General features: G+C 39.3%; 1 protein-coding gene across 2 annotated transcripts in view; it reads right to left on the bottom strand.

Annotated features, from left to right (window-relative positions):
• The window catches only part of Lrriq3 (leucine rich repeats and IQ motif containing 3), a 92,680-nt gene that overhangs the window by 51,097 nt on the left and 30,624 nt on the right, over positions 1-10,959 (bottom strand). The window lies entirely within an intron of this gene.

Genomic DNA, 10,959 nt, shown 5'->3' with positions numbered 1-10,959 from the left:
TGGGCAGGCAGTGGTGGGTTAGCACTGGGCAGGCAGTGGTGGGTTAGCACTGGGCAGGCAGTGGTGGGAGGTTGTGGCTGCTTGTATTACGTTAATTTGGGTCAGCAAAATTGTTTGCAGGAGAATCTTCATATTTGGATGTAAGACACTGAGGGCCCCTGCCCCTGGTTGGTTCTGATTGGTAAATAAAGTTGCCAGCAGCCAATGGCTGGGCAGGGTAGACTTTTAGGATTCCCTGGCAAGGGGCAGAGAGAAAGAGGAGATTGGCCATGCCAGGACAAAGAGATAAAAGACACTGTGCCTGAGGAGGTATGTGACAGAGAGCATAGCTGCCATGTAGGAGCCCAGGGATTGTGGCCCAAGAGAGCTGCCTGACTGGGTCCAGGGCAGCAAAGATGGAATATGGTATGTAGTAAGTAATAATGTAGGAATATCTGGGGGAAGTGGATTAGCCTCATGAAGGTTAGGAAGTGGCACAGCCATTGGGCTATTTTAGGCTTATCAAAATACAAAGGTCTTTTATTAAGGAACCCAGAACACTGGGACAGGTAGCAAGGCACGTGTCACCATGGGGATCATTTAAGTATTAATCGGATGCTACTACAGGTGGCGACTCCTCTCTCCATGCACTACAGCATGGCAGTTGCTGGACTTCAGAGTTTCTCTCTGTTACACTTTGTAAATATAGAGGAAGCATAGGGCAGTGATATCTATGGAACATAGGCTACAAAAGAACTATCACATTTCTGCTGGCCACACTAATGGGCAAACAAAGGAGCAAATCCTGTTTACCTTTTATTCCTATGCTGTATTTAATGAAATATTGTTTCACAGTTGCTAACTATAAACAAACATCATATTAATAAGATACTGAATACTTTCTCCTTAAACACAGAAGGCGTGGAAGAGATGTCCCGTCTCTCCTAGCTAGTCAACATTCTGCTAGAATTCTCATTTGGTCCACTTTACAATTAAAGGGAAAACACGGGGTAATTTGATTACAAAGGAAAGTATTCAGTATTAGCTAAAAAATGCCAGCAACACCAGCGAAGAGAAGGAGCACACTGATGATGCTGTGTCTCTCAACATGGCAGCACATGACTGCAGGAAAAGTCTGTATAAATGGAGAAGTGAAAGGGATTAGACAAAATGCAGCAGGCACCATTTAACAGCCTTAGAAAACATATAGAAATGAACCAAGTTAATCTCATACAAATGAGTTGCTAAACACCAACAACACCCATCCCATGTGACAAAAAAACATCATTTGTTAAAATGATAAATCAACTGGGAAATACCAGAAACAAAACTATCCAAACAAGGCAGCATTCCTATGTCATAAATGTGCTCTATTTAATACTCCATTCTTGATGTTTCTGCCTATCAATATGTAGGTATAAGAAGACCCACAGAGTCAACTAATCTGGAAATATGTGGCTCCCAGAGCAGGGGCCAACAACTATCAAACATGCAGGAGTTAGAACTAACCCCCTACATATTTGTTGCAAGTGTGCAGCCTGGACTTCATGTGGGTCCCCTAACAAGTGGAGCAGGGGCTGTCTCTTTTCTACTGCCTGACATCAAATCCCTTTTCTAGACTGCCTGGTTGAACCTCAAAGGGAAAGAATGTACCTAGCCCTGCTGGGACTAGATACCCCAGGGTGGAGTGATACCAAAGCAGGGATGTGGGGCTCCCATTCTCTAGGAGAAGGGTAAAGGACAATGGGGGAGCAATTTTTAAAGGAGGGAGTGGGTGGGTAGGAGGGAGGGGGCTGCCATAGGGATATAAAGGGAATAAAAATAAATATAAAACAAATCAGGTTAAACAAGCAAACAAACAAAAAGGTACAATAAAACGTTTACTAGCTCAATGTAGCAGCTGACCTCTCTAGGGAACAGCTCTGCTTTGCAAAGCTGTTTTATCCTGTTCCACATGTATCCAGCCCATGGTGAAAGTATACAAAGCCAAGCAGAACACAGTAAGCACTTGAGCATGCTAAGCAGCTGTATTCTTTCCTAGGGCTCCAGCTTCAAGTGCAGCCAGGGATGCAGCTAGACAAACATGTTTATCCAGGAGAGAAACTTGTGATGTAATCTCTCATGATCAGCCAGTTGTCACACATAAAGAAAAGCATGGATATTCATAGAACAGGTATGGTTTTGCATAAGTAGCAATGTGTTTTGTGAGAAGAGAAAGGTTTGCATCTCATGAAGCCTGTTACCTAAATAAAGACAAACAAACCATTAAGTATATTAATAAGGCTGAGGACATCATAGTGAGAGAGACTGAGAACTGCATTCTGTCCAGAGAAACCAGTCAGGGCCAGAGACCAGGCAGATGCTACCTGAGACAATACCACCAAAGGCAAGCCACTGAGTTTGAAAACCATTCTAGAGCTCTGAGCAGAGGCCATGCTGGATAGACAACTTCGGGAATAGAGATATAGCATTCTGAGAGAAAACTTGCAACTAGTAACAATTAAAAGGTAAAGAGCTCCAAGAATTCTCAAAGTGCACAAGCCAAAAGAAGAGGGCATTTACTTAAGAAAATCCAAGTCTGGAATGTAAGAACAAGTGCTCGTCAAGACGCCTCCTGTGCTCTTCCCAATGCAGTCCAACTTAGTGGTAAAGATCTCCAACATTAACTGCCTCTTCCACCAGGATCCACATCAGGGCTTCACACCAAGATGAGAAAGGCTTGGGCCTCATGCCCCAAAGGCACTGTCCAGAAAGAAAAGCCATATGGGCTAAACCTGTCTCCCTCTACTCTGGCTCAGGAGCATGAGGTATAGAACATGGAAATACTGACTGGCACTCCTCAGAGACCCATAGGCTGGCACTGCCATGGCAGCTGAAGTGGCAGGCACATCTCAGGGCTCAGTTTTGGGAAAATGCTGTCCTTTCACCTCATAGCCCTGCCCTAGGCAAAGGCTCAAAGGTTTCCCCAGAGATGGCATCCAAGCAGAACAAAAAACCGCAAAGCTGATTTGATCTTGCAAAGTGAAGTAACTTGACTGGACATACTGCAAGATGTTCAAGCCTACAGCTGCTGTAGAAAAGTGGAAGGCCATGCTGCTGAGCCAGTAAACATAGGCTGGTTGCTGTAGGAAAGTAAAGTGCCTCATGGTTCAGGGGAAGTATACACTAACTAAAGCAGTCTAAACAAAACAACAGAAGACATTCAGTAAATAAATCCTGCACGTGGCATAGCACCTTAATATGTTACAGAGCACACTTAAAAATGTGCTGACAAGTAAGAACATGAACCATGCTGAAAAGGAGATGGCAACACAGCCTACTCTAGAAAGAGCCAAGTGACATTAGCATTTCTAGGAGAAACAATGTCTGTAGATATAAGGAGAGTGCTTTTTAAATAGTTTAGTAATGTAAAATGTGAAAAAATAAAATTCTATTATCAAAAAGTAAAGTAGTAACACGTTACTAGAGTGGATCAAGAATGTATCTGCACTAAGTATATGATAATGGCTCCCCAAAAAACTAGGGTGGAAGGAACATGCCTCAACATAATGACTACTGTGTGCCAAGCCAGCAAACAGCACCATGCCACATGAGGTGGAAGTCAAGCATCTACAATAAGGTGCTTACATATTTGCAATGTAGTACTATTGCACTTAGGATAAATACAATTTAATGAGAACAATCTTAAATCAAAGTGACTTATACTTCCTATTAATTGTAATATTGTCACTTAAGTCTGCCATGTCATTTACAAACCACTGATATGTCACTTGGTGTTTACGACACTGGGTATTTCATAGTCAGTTACTCTTTATTCACTCATTATCCCTAATGGAGCCTTTCTATTGGTAAGGTGAACTTTTTTCCTTTTCCTTTAGACAATGGGACCTTAATCTTGATGGATCAATAATATTCTACCTGTGCCTTCTTGGACTGGTCTAAATTCCCCAGAGTATTATCAACAGCTGCTCACTCACTAGGACACATAACTTTTAATTTCTAAGTTACTGTACGTAACCCAGAAGAAATATTTGCAGCTTAGCATGAGGCCTCTTATTTTTTACAAATCAAAAAGCAAGTATTTTAAGCTTTTTAATATATGTTGTCTGCATATTTTTCATTTTTATGACAATTTAAACCAAGAAACCACTTCTCCTCAGATTCAGACCATGTCAGCTTTTACAGTACTTTCAGTCAGCTAGGTGTCATTATTTATATTATCAATATATGCCAATTGCACAAAAGGCTGGGTCTCATGATTCTATGTTCGCATGTTGGTCGTATTCGCCTTCCCTTTCCCTTGCCCCTTTCCACCTTGTAAACAGCGTCACTTCTACTCTCCTGTCTACATTGTTTTAAACATGATTTCTACATATGAAGAGAAACACTTATATTCATGATTCATTCTTATTTCTCTCAACATGATGACCTCAAATTCTACCATGTCTTACAAATGACATAATTTGTCTTATTCTTTCCCACTGAATAAAACTCAGTTGTGAATATATTCCATTTTCTTCATCCACTAATCTGTCAGTAGACTCCTGACTAGCTTCATAGCTTTATTATTCTGACTAAAGACATAATAAATGATCATGTGCTGGTATCTATGTGGCAAGCTGACTGAGAGGCTCTCAGTGCATCCCTAGGAAGGGACCACTGAGTCTTGTGAGCCTGAGTATATCTCTTACTCGTTTCTGTTGCATCCAAATAATTGAAACTTTCTCTAACAGTGTATGAGCATCCTCTTGCCCACCTGTGCTTGATAATGTCTGTTGTTGGTTTTTTTATTTATTAGATATTTTCTTTATTTACATGTCATATGATTTCTCCTTTCCCAGTTTCCCCTCCAGAAAAAAACAACAACAACAACAACAACAACAACAACAAGAACAAACCCCTGTTCCCTCCCCTCTCTGCCTGCTTGACATCCTACCCTCTCCTGCTTACTGGCCCTGGCATTTCCCTCCATTGGGGCACAGAACCTTCACAGGGCCAAGGACCTCTCCTCCCATTGAAGACCTACTTGTCCATCCTCTACTATACACATGCTGCTGGAGCCATGAGCCCTACCATGTGTACTCTTTGGTTGGTGGTTGAGTCCCTGGGAGCTCTGAGGGTACTAGTTATTTCATATTGTTGTTCATCCAAAGGGGCTGCAAACCCTTCAGCTCTTTCGGTCCTTTCTCTAACTCCTTCACTGGGGACCCTGTACTCAGTTCAATGGATGGCTGTGAGCCTCTACTTCTGTATTAGTCAGGTTCTGTCAGAGACTAACTATGGAGCAGAGACTGAAGGAAGGGCACTCCAGCCTGATATAGCTGTCTCTTGAGAGGCTCTGATAGTATGTCTGTTGTTTTTATAACAGCCATGCTGACTAGGTTGACATGAAAATTTGTGGTACTTTAATCTGTGTCCCCTGATGGATGAAAAACTTGAACATTTTTGTTTCATGTGCTCATTGGTCACCTTTACCTTTTTTGAGAATTATATGGTTAATTCATTGATCAATTTACTCACTGGATTATTTGAGGTTTGGAGTGTGTGTGTGTGTGTGTGTGTGTGTGTGTGTGTGTGTGTGTGTGTACTCTGGGTCCTCTCTGTATGATGAATAACTGGTAGAACTTTCTTTTCCCATTCTGCACTCTGCCTCCTCATTCCATTGCCCACTCCCCTTACTCTTCAAAAGTGTGTTGCTGGTGGTGTATCTCATTTGTTTGGGTTTGGGTTTAAACCTAATAGCTCTTATTTCCAAGGTTACTGGAGTCCTTTGTGTCCCAAAGTATTTTCATTAATAATTTGTTATAGAACCATACATTGGTTCACTTTTTTCACTGATCCGTCCATCCTTGAATTTACTGTCAGTACTGTTTGGTGGTTTAGTTGTGAGTCTCAGTTTCTATCTTTCCTAGCATATGCTATGTAGTAGATGACAGCCATGCCTTAGGCTGCTCAGATCTCCTTGTGAGCCCACTGACAGACACAAAGCTGACTTCTGTTTCTTTGGAATGTCCATGTTTACCCCAAGATTATTCCAGATCAATGACCAAGCATATGGAAGACAAAGTTGACAACCTATTTCTGCCTGATGCAGGACAATTGTACTATACAACCTCATACAAGGATCCTCAGATAACTTTGTCAACAGTTCTTCGGTTAGACTGCCAGCTGAACCTCTATCCATCATATGCCGTTTTGTCTGTCTCCTCACAGGTATCTGATTCATTAACTGGCAGCCTCTGACTGAATTTCTCTCCCTCACTTTGTATGTGAAATGCATTTCTCTAGGACCTATTGAAAAGACTATCACATATGTCTGTGAGTCAAAGACAAACCATGAAATGAGTGCAATTTATGGGTTAATTTTATTTTTTTCCAGTTCCTAATTACTTATATATCTAAGTATCATTAACTTTTGAATTACAGCTTTGGGCTTGCAAATTCACATTGTGACATCAGGAAAAAAAGTTTTATTTGCACATTTCTACTTCTGTGGAAACTTTATCTCACTAAGGTATACTGACTTAGTACACTGTGCTGCACAAGTGGCCAGAATTAGCAATCCCATGCACTGAAGGTCTCATTATTTAAATTCTGAGTAATAATAAATACACTTGTTGTCTAATATCGAAGTAAAAACATCATTTTTCTTATGGAGTGTATTTTGTGTTGGTTTTGGTTTGGGGGTGGTGTTTGTTTTTATTGTTATATTGAGGTATGTAATATAGTTGCCATTCTACTACTATGTAACTAGGGCTGGCTGTAAATTCTTGATTTTCCTCTCCACACCACTTAAGTGCTTAGATTACAGGCAAACACCACCATACCTGGCTTTTATGTGGTGCTGGTGATCAAACCCAGGGTTTTGTGTATGCCAGGCAAGTACTCTACCAGTCTAGCTGTATCCTCAGAATAAGGAATCACTTTTAATTCAGTTTACTGAACTTTAACTTCAAAGGGGTGATTTTATATCAGGTGATTTTCCTGAGACACTGAGATGGTCTTTCTGCTGTTGCCACCTTAGAAACTACTGCATTAGTGAGACTTTGTGTCTTGGGCTGGACTAAGGGTCTTAGCTCCAACCTTGAAGGAATACTCATTTCTGAGCTTGTTCTAAAGGCAGAGTACAGTTGTTTGTTTAAGACTGAATGCTCCATATTCTGGGTGGCTTTTGTCAGGAGTGACTCCCAGTTAGTGATGACTGCTTGCTGGTCTTTTGTAGGTACTCTTTCCCATAATTCATAGCTAACAGAAGATAAAAGTATTCTTCAGCTTCAAATTTCCTGATGTGTCCTATCAATAACTCAGGAAACTGATTTTCAAATCTTCATGTGATTGGATTGGTACTACTCAGATACACAATTTAAAAGTAATTATGAGAGAGAAAGAGAGAGAGAGAGAGACAGAGACAGAGACAGAGACAGAGACAGAGAGGGAGACAGAGAGGGAGGTAGATGGAGAGGGAGATGGAGAGGGAGAGGGAGAGGAATTTAAGAGAGGGGTGTAAAGGTCACATGAGTCACCTGAGAAGTCTTGCCCTGTGTGAAATAAGGAAAATAAGATGGGACCTTTAAACCATAGACACAAAAGTTTCAGTTTGCACAGGGGTCAGCTGACACTGTGATGGACAGATCATAAATGATGTGTCTCCTTCACTGTATTTCTGTTAAGCTAAGCTTGCATTCCTGGAATAAACTTACATTGCTTATAGGAAGTTATGCCTTTCTATTATTTCAAGGTGTTCACATCTGTATTCTGGACTGACTGGCCTGATGTTCTCATTCCTATAATATTATCATGCAATTTTGTGACCATTCAATGAGCAACATGTACTTCTTTGCTCTCTAAGCTTTGAGAAACATCATGACTATTAAAGTCATCTAGTCATGATCCTCTGTAATATTATTTGGTGCATTTATGCCAGCTTTGATTAATTTGAAAATTGAGGCTTCTTTTTTTAAAGAACTCATACATTTCTCACAAGATAGTATCAAGCAGTTACAATGTTGTTTATTGTATTTTGTGTCTGCTGTCCTAACCCCTTTATTATCTTGCCATCTTTTATTTCTTCTCTCTTTGTGCTTTATTTGTCTTATAGGAGTATCATTATTTTATTGATCTTTAATAAGTACCAATTCTAGACTATTGATTTTTACATTTCATATTGTTTATTGTATACTTACATTCTATTTCTTTAGTATTCTATATTTTCATTACCTCTATTTACATTCATATTGAATGCAGTTTCTGTTTTCTTCTCTTCATTAGAGAGATGCTTATTCTTCAATATATCAGTTTTCTTCTTTCTATGCATACAACACACTAAGCATGATTTAGTCTTTTCTTTCCATGTATTATATAGCAGAACTGATTGACAGGGCCCAATTCTCTCTCCCCCTTTCACCTTAAGTAACAAAAGCCAAGTTTCTCATCTGTGGGACACAAGCTTTATCACCCCTTTCTGCTAGTGTACTGCTATGATAAGCTCCTATGGAGGCTGGTTGGCATCCTTGCCATGATAGATTATGAACATGCATCATGGTTCAAATTACTCTATCTTATTTTTCTTATTTCACACAGGGCAGGAAGACTCTCCATTTGAACCACTGGACCTTTGATCCATGCTCTCTTCATAATCATGTTAATCATAATCATAATTTATGTTAGGGGGAAAATGGTGCTTTGCAAATAAAATTATGGCTGTTTGTAACAGTTGACTTTCCATAGAGTGTCAGAGAGGTTCTATAAACTCAAATGAGGACTTGGAATGCTGACTTTCCTTGGGCATTGATAGAACACATCACAGACTGTGAAGCACAGGACCAGTTTGATCCTCCACTGCCTGTCAGTCATTAAGAAGAGCTATAATGGCTGGACCTTTGAGGATCATAAGTGACTGTGATGTCAGAATGCTGATAGAATGTGAAATAGCAGTTAAGAAATTTGGGGTTGCCAGGCAGGTAGATTTCTGAGTTCTAGGGCAGCCTGGTCTACAGAGTGAGTTCCAGGACAGCCAAGGGTATACAAAGAAATCCTGTCTTGAAAAAACAAAAAGAAAAGAAAGAAAGAAAGAAAGAAAGAAAGAAAGAAAGAAAGAAAGAAAGAGGGAGAGAGGGAAGGAGGGAGGGAAGGAGGAAGGGAGAGAGAGAGAGAGAGAGAGAGAGAGAGAGAGAGAGAGAGAGAGAGAGAGAGAAAGAAAGAAAGAAAGAAAGAAAAAAGAAAGAAAGAAAGGAAGAAAGAAAGAAAAGGTAATTCACGGTCATTGTTATTGTTTGGAGCCACGGATATCAACTTCTTTGACTATAAACTTAAACAGAAAAAAATCAAGATAAAACATATGCCTCTGCTCAGTCACAGTTGAGGGAGCCTTTGTTATACATAAATTAGTAAAGCAAATAATTGATCAAATATATTATTTTTTCTTTGGAAACATATCAAGTTGGATCACTTTCAAAAATTATAAAGTAATGATTATAGGGTCTACTAATTTACTCCTATTATCAATATAATACACTGTCTTCTTACTACATTACTATATTGCATAAATACATTTCTTCATAATTACTTGGATACAGAGAAAATCTCTTAAACTTATTAATAATAAAACAATGATCTCAACTAAAATTTGATTAACTACAACCTAACATTTAAAAGGCGCTCCCCATATAGTCCTGTCTGTCAACAGAACTTGTGATCACAAAGTACTAACTATAACAGCATAGTCTTTTCTAAATAAGACAACCTTTACTTTTCTAAAACTGTGCCATTCTGAATCTATACCTGATTCTTTTACCTGGTTTATATACAAGGACTGTTCAACCACCTGAAATCAGCTATTTGAATTAACCTATAAACTCTGGCAACACTTAAATACCAGTTTCCTTAAGTGTTAGTCACATAACTGTAAGATATTTTAAGTATAAAAAGTTATTTTCTGAAAAAAATAAAATATGAATGATGGCGATTTTTAAAAAGGTGCCTGTAAGACTCTGGAGCTCAGAGAGGAAGAGACAGATGGAAGAACTCAGACAAATGATGAAGAGAAAGAAAACAGAAATACACTCCCAGAGGGCCTTAATTGTTGACCACACATTCAATGCAAGAGACAAAGTACAGGGGATTGACCAGGTGAAGGACTCGAGAAAAGAACCAAAGATAAGATGATATGATAGTATACAAAAAACACAGAATAGCAAAAACAATTCTTAACAATAAAAGAACAGCTGGGGGAATCACCATCCCTGACCTCAAGCTTTACTACGGAGCAATAGTGATAAAAACTGCAAAGTATTGATACAGAGATAGACATATTGATCAATGGAATAGAATTGAAGACCCAGAAATAAAACCACACACTTACAGATAATTGATCTTTGACAAAGACGCCAAAAATATACAATGGAAAAAAAGAAAGCATCTTCAATAAATGGTGCTGGTCTAATTGGCTGTCTGTATGTAGAAGAATGAAAATAGATCCATATTTGTCACCTTGCACCAAGTTCAAGTCCAAGTGGATCAAGGACCTCGACATAAAACCAAATACACAGAATCAAATAGAAGGGAGAGTGGGAAAGACTCATTGGCACAGGGGGAAATTTCCTAAACAGAAATCTAATGGATCATGCTATAAGATCAAGAATAATGGGATCTCATGAAACTGGAAAGCTTTTGTAAGGCAAAGGACATAGTCAATAAGACAAATGGGCAACCTACAGATTGAGAAAAAAATCTCCACTAATCCCACTTCCAGCTACATATGTAGCAGATGATGGCCTTGTCATACATCAATGGGAGGATGTCGGCCACCTGACCTGTCCAGTTAGAAGTAAGGAGGCAAACACCAAGCCCTTCTCCATGCAGTTTAATCAGGAACCTTCATATTTACTACTTCTTACTACCTAGCTTCTTTTAAATTCTTCTATATCTTCTTCTTACATCTTACTTATTACTACTTACATCTTATTAGTTACATCTTATTAG

The sequence above is a fragment of the Mastomys coucha genome, unplaced genomic scaffold (assembly GCF_008632895.1).
Source record: "Mastomys coucha isolate ucsf_1 unplaced genomic scaffold, UCSF_Mcou_1 pScaffold16, whole genome shotgun sequence".
Taxonomy (NCBI): Eukaryota; Metazoa; Chordata; class Mammalia; order Rodentia; family Muridae; genus Mastomys; species Mastomys coucha.
Note: the sequence above shows the minus strand (reverse complement) of the source record. Positions and strands in the feature narration are given on the sequence as shown.